At 38.1% G+C, this 12090-nt stretch overlaps 1 protein-coding gene across 4 annotated transcripts in view; it reads left to right on the top strand.

The window, feature by feature from the left end:
- Positions 1–12090, top strand: part of LRRC4C (leucine rich repeat containing 4C) — a 758407-nt gene that overhangs the window by 609111 nt on the left and 137206 nt on the right. For 2 of the 4 annotated variants that reach the window (XM_087719850.1, XM_014067066.2), the window contains exon 1: positions 1426–2272. The exons of the other annotated variants lie outside the window; for them this stretch is intronic. The gene's annotated coding sequence lies outside the window, so the exon portion shown is untranslated. Of the gene's footprint in view, positions 1–1425; positions 2273–12090 lie in introns of those variants that run through there. 4 annotated transcript variants of the gene reach the window in all.

Here is a 12090-nt window from a genome sequence, read left to right as displayed (position 1 = left end):
ATGTTTCCTGAGGTTCACCTGGCCATCGCGTTTCCTAACTGTCCGCTGGGTGGCAGCAGGATCCCACCGCAGAAGTTCCTTTCTCTTAACAGCAAGTGTTAATGCAATTGACCAATCAGTGCTAAGATGATGGGAGGTAATTGGGTAATTGTATTTTACTGATCACAAGCCGGGGGGGGGAGAAGAAGAGGGGGGGTGTTGAGAAAGACTCGCCGTGTGTATGTATGAATGTGTGAACCTGACGGGGAAAGGGAAAGACCATCGGAAAGTGTGTTGTTGTAGGTAAAAAGATCCCCCCGGGGCAGCTGGTGTATCTCGAGGTGCGACTGCCGAAAGGAAGCGGGAGAAAGCCAGCGTTGCCCTCCGCGGCAGCTGCTGGGTGGGAAGCGGATTCTTTATTTATTTCTCCTCTCTCCTCACCCCAGCGGGCGGAGGAGTTCAAACCGAAGCTGACGGCCGCGAAGAAAAGCGGCTGCAGCTGCGCGGAGGGCTGAGCGTTTCTGGAGCGAAGGCTGGCGGTGTCAAAACAGCCCCGCGGCGGCCGACTTGCCTCGGAATGAGCCCCTGAGGAGAGAAAGGGGCTGACCTGGGGAGGAGGAAGAGGGGAGACGGCGGGGGACGTTGTCTTAACTTGTAGATTCAGAGGGGTCGCTAAGCGGATTTGGAGCAGCTGAGGGGGGGAAAAGACGGAAAAAAATACAGTGCCTGCCCCTCACCGGCTGCCTCGCCACCTTCCACTTTAGCTTCTTTTGAGTATTCCAAAGAACACATCCCCCCCCCACTTTTTTCCCCCCTCCTCGTGGTCCTCCAGCAGGCTGGCAAGCAAAAATGGAGAGGAAGACGAAATGAAGAGGAAGGGAAATCCCCGGCTGGCAAAATTCACGGCGAGCCGGACGAATCGCGCCTCCCCGGGGAGATCGGCGGGTTCCGACAGGGGAGTTTTGAACGCCGGGGGTGATCTGGATGAGGAAGAAAGGAGGAAAATGCAGCGAGGGGAGCGCGGGAAGAGGCGGGTGAAAGCCGCCCACTTCAGGTGTTTCGGAAAATGACGGATTGGTTTTTGACAGCTGGTGGGAACCTTGTTTGCTCGCTCGCTGGCTCGCTGGGTCTCCTCCTCCCCCCCCCCTTCGCGCTCTCCCCCCTCCCTTTTTCCAAGCTCTCGCCCGCCGCCGCCACTGTTAGCCTCAGCATCTCTTTCCATTTGATGTAAGGCTCTGAAAAACGCAGTGGAGTTGGAAGGAAGGCGAAGGGATATAGTATACGCGGAGAGTTGGGCTTGCTGGCTCCTGGCTGAAATAAAAAATCCGATTGCGCACTGGGTTGTGATTGGAAATCTAATCAGATCCTTGAATCGGCGGAGAGGGAGGGAGGGTGGGTGGCGAGGGTGGCGAGAGAAACCCTAAAGTTGGCTGGGGAGAAATAATGTAAGAGGCTGCGCGCCCGGCTGGTGAGAAGAGGGAATCGGAGCGCCGAGATCATGGGAACCCCCGATCTGTGGTGGAAGCACATGGATCGGAGAATCGAACGGGCGGCAAAGAAAAAAGGACGCCAAGGGTCTTCCCTGACTCCCGCTGGATCTTAGCAGACAGACCCCAAAGAAGAGAAATCGCCTTAAACGGACGGATCGTGGGGTCGTTGCGGAGGCTGGGGGAGAAGGGGAAATAGTCGGCAAAATCTTTCCTTCGGGTATTCAAAGGAGTTAAGTATTGGAGAGGCAAAGGATGCAAGACCTCACCACACGATCCGGGCATGAATGAAAAGTTTCCCAACGAAGAAAGACTCTTTTCGTCGAACTGGTTGTTTTCGGTTTGGATTTTCCCTTCCTCATTTTTCCCCCCTGAAGCCTATCCCGTCCGTTTGTGCCCCGATGAAGAAAGAAGTTGATCCCGGCAGGGACATTTGAAAACAGCCACGTCCTAAGAGTGACGGCCGGGGAGGGAGCGAGAAAGACAGGAAAGAGAAGTATCATGTAAAGGAAGCTGGAAAAGGAAAGGGGAAAAAAATCCCAGCAGGCTTGGAGCTCTTTTGGACCGAACTAGATGGAAAATTGCAGATGGATATTTAATTTCCTATCCTTTTTTCCTCCCATCAAATTGGATCTGTTGCCGAGATGATGTAGTTTTGCCCTTGGTGGTGCTGGTGCCTGGTTTTTGTTTTTTGTTTTTTTTATTTTATTTTATTTTTTCTTTTCAAACACCCACCTCCCATCTTTTCTTCTTCGGAATTCCATTCTGGATATCCTTCTTTTGCTCCTGGGTGATTTTCAAATACAGTGAGTGTCACATTATTATTATTTTTCCTTGGGACTTTATGCTTACCCTTATATATATTTTAAAAAGGTGAAGGAGTTGAGGGGTGATTTATGTATTTGAAGGCTAGGAGAGACCAAAGGGGAACTGAAAATGGTACCTGACCGGGACTGTGGGGTGGTAGGTACTTGGATGGGGGTAGGGTGGGGGAGGGAATCAACCTTTGGGTAACCCTTGCAGATACCTTGGTTCTCTAGCTTTCCATTCATTCTCTAGTAAATGCCTGTCCTGATCCTGCAGTATCTGGCAATGTAATGCTTGAGTTACCAAGTGGCCCAAGGCTGCCAAATTCATCACCATTGCATAACAGTCTTCTCCAACCCAAAGTAAGGTGGATGACTGTTCCCATCATCTATAGCATGTATGGCCATCTCTGTTGGCTCAGGGTAGGAAGTAATAGGAGTTGAAGTGCAGTATATCTGGAAGACACTAGGTCTGGTTTGGAAGGTCAGCCAAAAGAATTTGGTGTGAGGAGAGTCAAGTAGGGGAAGAAATGGAAATGATGGCAATGTCACCATCTGAAGAAGTGGTGTAATAATGAAACATGATTATCAGGGAAACTGGGGAAAGATGGTTCTGAGATGGTGGCACAAGTGATGCACTTGGCAATCTATATCCAAAGAAGACATGTGAGGAAGATCTTTCCTCAAATGTCTCCTAGAGCATTCATTCCACTATGATTTGATGGTAAATCCTCTCAGTTTCCCCAGAGCATGTCTGTGGCCGTTTGGGTCCTCATAAATGACACTCTCGGGAATTTTGTGGGTATATCTTATTGTTTTGATATTCAGCTTTCTGTGTTACATTGGATGGAGTGGTCTTAATGCTTCAGTTTAAAATGAAAGTGTAATGTTCATCCTATGCATGTTCACTAAGGAAATAGGATTGCACATTATGTTATGCACTCCTATGTACCTGGGAGGGACTGTGGGTCTCTTTGTATAACCTACTTATCCATGGTATCTTGGAGCATCATATATCCAATTAATCCAATTTTCTGGATCCATGGAACACAGCCATCAACTAGCAAGAGGGGTTGAGTTTGCACAACAGACCAGGTTCAAATCATGCGGTGGTTGGACAAAACTACCCTGTAATTGTAGCCATTTCATAAGTTGGAAAAATGAGTCTGAAAAGTTTTTACTTTCCATTATGAAAGTTGATAGTTGGTCATTTTGTTTTATTAATTACCGGGACTTTCTATTCCAAAATGAGAGCATTTCATAGTTGCAAAAAATGTAGTGTGTAGATACAGCAGAGGATACAGAAGAGGACAAGATATTTTAAAGGCTATTGCAGCAACTAATCACTTTCCATTAGATTTACTTCTTTTGAGCATGGCTATTTACCATTTAAATGTATGTTTTCTTCTCACGTGTGGCTCTCCTGATCTTGCATCCATGGGCTGATAATCAAAATATCTACACATATACCAATGTACTTAATCAAACTGGGTAGATCTGCTTTTCTGTAAAAGCAATACCTTCACCGTAAGAACTGGAAATGTTTTTCTAACTATCCTCTCTCCAATATTTTTTTTCAGTTGTAATCTTACAAGAGTATAAGCATTTTATCAATGTTTCCCCATTATGTTATTTAGACATGACTTCTGAACATATTTGATAACCTGTCAAACCAACACCATCAATATTTCTGAGAGTTGGTTTAATTATTTCCCCCCTCATAGCTTAATGAAACTATCTGTTTATAAAAGTTACGCTATATAGTGTTGTGTCATGTCTCTTATGTGTTAGATAGATAAAATATAGTAAACTTTAAACCATGTTCTCAGAAACATACATGCCAAGATTCCCAATCCTGCAAAGCTGTCATAGCAAAGTAAAAAAAATCCCTTTCTTTATTTCATAACTCTTAAGGAAATCAGTGAAAACAAATTGATAATTATAGTTTCTTTACTGAACACATGCCATTATTTTGGCAATCTGTTTAAAGAAATCTTGTTTGCCCCTTACTGACTCCATTCCCTGCATACATTTTGTCCCAGTTAGGGACTATACTTGCATCAACAGCAATAGAACATGGATATTGTGCTTGTGTTAGTCAAGTCCTGAAATAAGATGGAGAAGGAAAAAACAGTGTGTTTTTAAAGGGGGGGAAATAAATAAATAAATAAATAAAGCAATCCTCTTTCCACTGAATCACTCTACTATGATCTGATAAATCAGAATTCATTGGCAAAGCCACCTTGCTATTTGGCAGGAAAATAGTGCCACCATTGTTTGATCCCGGTCCAGTTATATTGCAAAGCTACATGTCCATTGAATCCAGGGGGAGGGGGAAAATCTTGATGAAATAAAAGTCAATCTCACTGGTGTGTGGAATGGTGATGGTGGATGTGGACTTTCAGAAATGCTAAACTTGCTTGGCATGAGAGCTAAACAACATGTGGATGTGCTTCAGATTGGAATTCAGCATTTGTTGTGATAGGTGAGATTTTGTCATTCAGGCATGCATAGCGTTGCTGTTTATAGGTGATACCAGCAGCATTGAAAAAAATCCTCAAGAACCTTTGTTTCTGATTTTATGTCCTACTTTGAATGTGTGATGTTGTTTCCATTGTGGTGGGGGATAGGCATTTCATCTGGTTAACTGTTTCCATTGCTTGTGTCAGAATATAAGTGCAACATTCATCAGCATCTGATAATTAGCCAAGATGCCTTCCAATTTTTTTTCCAGGATAAAAGGGTAAGCAATTCTGTAATTACCATCAGACAGCTAGGAAGTGACAGCCAGGGAGTTTCTGAATAGAGAACAATTTTGGGTATAAAATGCATGAATTGCTAGTGAAAGGAAAGAAGCATGGGCTGCTAAGGGTTTGTTTCATTTAGCAGGTTTGGCTTTAAGAGGGCTGCAAATTAGGTAATCTAAAAAAGAAAATAATTCTCAATAGTCGGGATGGTACATGATTCAAAATACTTCCTTGCAGAGAAAACAGTTTCATAATGCTAAGATATACGAATCCCTACAGGGTTAAATGAAGCCTTTACAAGAATCAAGTTAGAACAGCAGAGATGATGCCTTGCAAAGTTTCTGTTCCTCTTCTTTTCTCCCCACCCCACCTCTCTCTTTTCTATTTTGTTAGTTAATATTATTTAAAGATCTATGTTTTGATACTTTATGGTATTGGAAGAAATTGTGATTACATTGATAAATTCAGAGGAAGCAAAGACTGGGCTCCTAGTTTAATGCTGTAAGAAATGACAGTAGTAAAATGGAATGTGTACATAATACAATATGCTGCTATGGATGTAGCTTATTAGGATGTGTTTATTGATGTCAAGCAAAAATGATTTTCCTGAGGGAATCCCTTCTTCCTATTTCAAAATATTAAATGAGTTGCAAAAAGTTATGAAAAAGTCCTCAATAACCTCTCTCTTAACCAAGTGTGGATAGGAAAGATTCATGTGTCTATCATGTTCTCTTAGCTATTGAAAGTTTTGTACAATTAGTGAAGCTGTTAACTAGTAGAAAATTTTGTATGGTAATTTTAGAGTGAATACTTTTTGTCACAGGGATATTGAGTATCTTCTTCCATAAAATAACTGATTTATTTATTTATCTAATTCCCGTCACTGCCCATCTCATAAACAAGTGACTGTGGATGGTGTTCAGCAAAACTAAAACAATAAATCTAAAATTATTATTGTTAAATTATTCAAAATCATTTAAAAAACCCTCTAAAACAGCTAAAACAAAGTATAATAAATAAAGGGATGATAATAATAATGGAACCATTACTTGATAGTGATGCTTATTTTCTAGCCATAGGAATCTTTATACTGCAAAGTTCGTGCAAACCATGATTTATAGCGAAAGATGCTTTCATGTGAACAGCTTCTGTTAATCAGGATTTATTTCATTTGGCAAGAGACTGAGGAAAGTCATGCATTACGATATAAACAGTCTTTCAAATAAATGCAATAATATGTAACTATTGGATTTTCTTGATGAGTCAAAGATTTGCAAAACACTTTTTCAATCAATTAACTAATAGAGTTTCATATTTGGGATTGCATAAGAATTGCAATTCTTCATTAGAACAGAAAGATTTGGTTTCTTATTGGAACATTTCTAAGCTGTTTGTTCAACTATCTTGCAATGATGTCCGTGTGTTGGCTTTAACTGTTTTGTGGATAACTATGAAGTGGAAATATAGTATATAAGACACTACTTACATTGAATATGTCAGAGATGAAGAATATTATTATAGGTAAAGAAAATAACATATTTTGCTTTAAGAACATGTATGAACACTACAAACCAAGTCAGAGAGTGGTCATTTATATCTGGTATCCAAGGAAGCAAGTATAGAAATGTGCATCATTTTCTATGCATGGTTTAAATGTTGCTATAGTGATATTTCAGGATGCAAGTTGTATGATTCTCCTGTCCTTGATCTAGATAGCCTATTCTCCTTCTCCTTGTTCTTTTTTCTTTTATAATATGGTTTATAACAACAATAATGTATATACAATTTGATTACAAGAGATGCAAGAGAAAGAGAAGTGTTTCTTGTTTATTTCATATACATATCTAAGACACCAATATCCTGCAACCTTAAATGGGGGAATCATATTTCTGAGGGAAGTTGGGCAGATTACATTTCTTAATATTAAAAAAAAACATATTACAATATTTAGAGTAGTGGGAGATGTTAATTGAATATTTCCAAGCAGATCAAATACATGCAGCCTATCTATATGTGTGTTATGTATGTGTACACTTTTGAGAGCAAGCAACAGAATGTCATTTTTAATGTGTGCCAGAGTGCCCTTTATGCAATGGTGGGATTCAAATAATTTAACGAACGGTTCTCTGCCCTAATGATTTCTTCCAACAACCAGTTCACCAAACTGCTCAGAAAGTTAACAACCAGTTCTCCCAAAGTGGTGAGAACTGGCTGAATCCTATCATTGCCTTTATGACAATAAAGATTATCTATACAGTTGTAGTTAAACAATTTGAAATAATATTAAGTCTACTTGACTTGAATCTTCATTTCTGTACCTCTTTGGAATAATGGTTTCCATTATGGGTAAACTAAAATATCACTCTGAATCATAAACAGATTCCTAATAATTGATCATTCCTTAAAAGTTCTTTAATTTGTGATTCTGCAAGCCAAGGGAACTCTTTGACATATTTGGTCTGTAATTTTTAAATCAAGTACAACATGAGGCAGTAAATGACTGTGGATTTGTATATCTAGTTTTTTAAGGGTTTATTGGCTAGCTTTAATTTTTAATATATAATTATAGTTAGAATTTTTAAAAAAGGTCAAATTTTTAAAAATGTGGCGATCTATAGCCATGGACATAACTATTGAACTAATAACTCCTTCAGTATTTTTTTCCCCAAAACAGCAGGATTTATGCACTTTTAGCAAATGGGAAATTTTACTTTCCAAAGCTTAAACAAGCTACGTAAGATTTTCTCCCAATTAGAATTATACATAAAATAGTTCTGGATCAACTAAGCGATCATTGGGTGTCTCTTGTCTCTGCTTTCCAGAAAAGTGCATCAGAAAAGTTATTTTTAAACAGTACATTAGAAATAGGAGCAACCTCTCTGACAGGAGCTCTTCACCTGTGCAAAATACCTTCCCTGCATTCAACCATATTGAGCCTTGGAGCTGCTTCATGTGTCATGCAGTCAGTAGGGTCTTCACTTTAGTTGAGATGCAATGACTCCTAAATTCCTTTGTCATATCAATGAGTGAATCTTGGGCAAAGGGACATCAGGTGGTTTATCAAAGTCAGTTTGCCTCTTGCATGCTAGATTGGAAAACATTAATATACTATTGACCTGGATGCAATCTGCTGCAGTTGATCATCTTATCAAAGAGGCTTCCAAATCATACAAAAACATAATAAAAAAGAATTATCCTGTGGTTTATTTAGACCTCAGTCTTTGTAATGAAGCATTACATACAAAACTACATTTTCTTTAATAGAAGTTCAAAATTCTCCTGTTTCACTGAGATACTTCAATAGTATACACAAATAATTTCAGCTAATTCATGGTTTGTCCCCCACCCTACTGCTTTATTTTTGATTGCAGCTTGACTATCTTTTTCTAGATGTGATGATCTAGGGAACTAAGTACATTTTCATCCTACAGAAAATGGACTAGGCTTTTGTGTGTATGTATCTGTGTACAGTATGTATGTATGTACAGGTACATAGCAGGAATTAGACATTGTATTTTCATAAAAGATTTTGAAAGGGGCTGTGTAGTACAAAGCTTGTATTGCATGTACATAGATATTCCAAGCATCATCTCAAATCAATGACATGCTGTGGTAACCCAATAGTTAATAATCAGAGTGATTGCTATGAAATGGATGGCTATAAAATTGGTTAATTGTTTAAATAAATAAATTGCATTGATGGAATGATAATCCTTTCAGCACTTGTGAGAAATTTGGCTCGGGGTGTTGGCAAGAAAACACCCCTGAAACTAATAAGATGATATTTTTTAGATAAAAGCTAACATTCAGAAGATCTAGGGCAGGGGTGTCAAACTTGCGTCATCACGTGATGTATCAAAATTTTTTCCCCATTCACTAAAATGGGGGTGGGTTTGGTCAGTGCATGACACCTCTGGCCCGTGGGCCACGAGTTTGACACCCCTGATCTAGGGTCTGTCTTAACCGGATTCTTACTGAATGTGGACTTAATAGATTTAGTAAAGAATAAGTAGAAATATTCTCATGCTGTATATTGTTTTGATTATTGCAACTGCTTATGAAGCAATGTCCATTTGACATTGCTATATCTTTTCAAAAATAGTTGGCTGTTGTATTTTTTTCAGCTTGGTGTCAACTAGAGAAGCACCAGGCTACAACTTGGTTTATTAGTAGAAATACTAAATATAAATACAGATTGCCTTGCTTGGTGCTTCAGATTCAGTTCAATGCATATTTGCATCTTCTGTAACTTTTTAAGGCATCCACAGCTTTTCTCAGGATCCCAAAGCTTTATTATAATTCTGCAGAGAGAATGTGGGTCTGGAAGCCCCTTTTGTCAATCAAATTCAAAGCACCGTGTTGCTCTAATGCTTAATCCAAGTTGCTTTGGGAGGCAGAGGGGCAATTGTACATGGAGCTATATTTTCCACTTTTATTCCTTTTTGAAGTTACCAAGAGATTCAAGTAAGTGTGTGGAAGTCAAATAGCCAATTTCCCTTCTGTTCTTTTGAGCATCCCAGATGAAACAAAATGTACATCCTGTGCAGAGGGAATCATTTAATTAGCTATGCAATCAAGAAATTTTTTTAATGAACTGCAAAGAAAAGTAGAAATAAAAAGGCTGGACATGCACAATAAACAGAGATTTTATTCCATGAAATTGTCTTGAATGTTGAAGAAATATATTGAATTCAGTGACTTGTTGCCATAGACCTCTTTCTCAATAATTTTTGCAAAGAATTGTATGCTTGATCTGACATTAACCTGGGAATTGGATTTTCTCCAACAAGTTACTCTTAGTTACTATAGTTTAAGGTTCCACTGTTGCTATTGGTCAAATGACTGCTGGATAAAGCTACATGAGACAACAAATACATATTGATGTTTTATTAGCCATACCGGTAACTTTAGAAAAATAGACCTGAATCTGAATTTAGCAAGAGATGCTGTATCCTTATACATTGCCTGCGTCCAATAGAGCAGGATACCCATAACAAAATTTCTAAATGAGATGACTATTAATAACATTTTTCTTGATTTAAACTATTTACTTACTTATACTTTTTGATTCCTTCTCTTGTAATTCTGGGGAAATACCTTTAACATCTTCCCAAATTGTGGATGTTCCTCATGTCTGTTTTGTTATTTAACCTATGTGACTGATATTAAGTCAGTACTGACTGTTCTCTTTTTAAGCTGAAGGTTCCTTCCATGTTCTTTAATTCTGCATTCTGCTAAATGCCCAGTTTTCTATTATAACTATTTCACATGAATTTACAAATGGAAGAAATGAATCTAAAATAAAATTACCAGGGATAATTCCACTGTACAAACTGGATGTTCCATCTAATGCAACGCTTTAGATGTAAAAGCATGCAGCAATCAGAAGATTATGTATGTATGTGTGTATGTGTATGTGTATGTGTATGTGTATGTGTATGTGTATGTGTATGTGTATGTGTATGTGTATGTGTATGTGTATGTGTATGTGTATGTGTATGTGTATGTCTGAGACACCCCGTTGGGAGGCCTCAATATGAATGAATCTTTACATCCTAGGAAGACACAATTGTTCAGATCAGGGTTTACTTAAAGTTCCAGATTATTCAGTCTTATTTTAGAAGGTTCCCTTTTAAATATCTATTATTTTACCCATTTATCTTGGGGAAGTCTCTGTTTCCCAGTTGAATGTATTTCACAGAGTTTTTGAGAAGATAAAAAGAGGTGAATTGTTCTTTTAGGTAAGGACAGAATAAAATTATGTTCAATAAATAGTCTGAAATCTCTATACAGATTTAAGTAAAGCGCAAGGAAATAGTGGTTTATAAAATTCACTTTTAGGATCTTAGAATGATCATTTTAGAGTGTGCCGAAACATATGTTCCCTTAGGTAATTACATTTTCAGATATAAACTGTATGCAGAAAGAATAGAGTAATTAGTATAACAACTTCATAAACCTGCAATTGTTTCTATTTTTAGCACAATGGGTAACATTTCCAAGTTTCTGGCTTTGGAAACTTATTCTTATTCTGTAATATATATTTTATATATACAAATTTTTCTAACATACTTGCAGCTATAACAACAGGATGGTTATCACTTCAGAGATACATCTTTTTATTTACATTTCATAATTTTAAACCACTCTTCTCCCTCAGATTAATTTAGCATGTACATTAATAATAAATTATATATCTTTTGCTAATTGCCACCACGTGTTTGTTAAACTATTCTCTCTCACACATGTACACCCAAATAGGTTCTTAAAATGTTCTGAAGAACACTGTGGAAAAAATAAGTTTTCATAGATATTATTTTGCTTATACTTTTCTATGCATAATGGATATGTTTTAGAACTCATGTATATTGTCCCCTGGGTTCAATTGGAATATACATTATATATAATAGGTAGAAGATTCTCAGTGATAAAATGAGACATGGAAGAAGGAAAGAGCTATAATAGACTCTTTGCTTTTGTTTTGGTTACCTGGAGTTTTACAAGTCTGTTGATACCCCATAGTTATATTTATATTTTTAAATAAAGTAAATAATACATAATAGTCACCTGGACTTTTGCAGATCAGATATGGAAACCTTAGCCCATAGATATCACCTGCCAGTATTTGCCAGTCTCTGCTTCATTTGATTTTATTTCTCTTAAGAATTATTTTAATAAAAATGGGGGGGGGGGATGCTGCATCATTTTCAAGAAGTTCTCCGGACATATGTAGACTTTCTTAGGAAATAAAAAAATGATGTTGAATGTAACCGGTATTTTGTTTTGATTTGTGCCTACATACACTGAAAGCAAACAGAACAAAAGACCATTTGCCAGAGAACATCCTGGGTGGTTAGTAAGGGAGACAGAAGTGATCTCACCAGCATAGCTTCTGCTGTATGAGTGTTTTTTACTGCTCTCTGGCCCAGTGGTTTTTAGCAAGTTCCGCAGTCTAAGCAGAATACCCAGAATTTTTTTTTGCTTCAAAATTCCTAAAATATTGACGTACTTCTTTTGCATTAGAAGAAAAAAGATTGGTAACCATAAATGGCTATTTTTAAAAAGCTTCCT

This window comes from Thamnophis sirtalis, unplaced genomic scaffold, assembly GCF_051295495.1.
Source record: "Thamnophis sirtalis isolate CommonGarterSnake01/CBP01778 unplaced genomic scaffold, rThaSir2_p1.2 scaffold_1, whole genome shotgun sequence".
Classification (NCBI taxonomy): domain Eukaryota; kingdom Metazoa; phylum Chordata; class Lepidosauria; order Squamata; family Natricidae; genus Thamnophis; species Thamnophis sirtalis.
The sequence above is the reverse complement of the archived record's forward strand: the minus strand, read 5'-3'. Positions and strand labels throughout refer to the sequence as shown.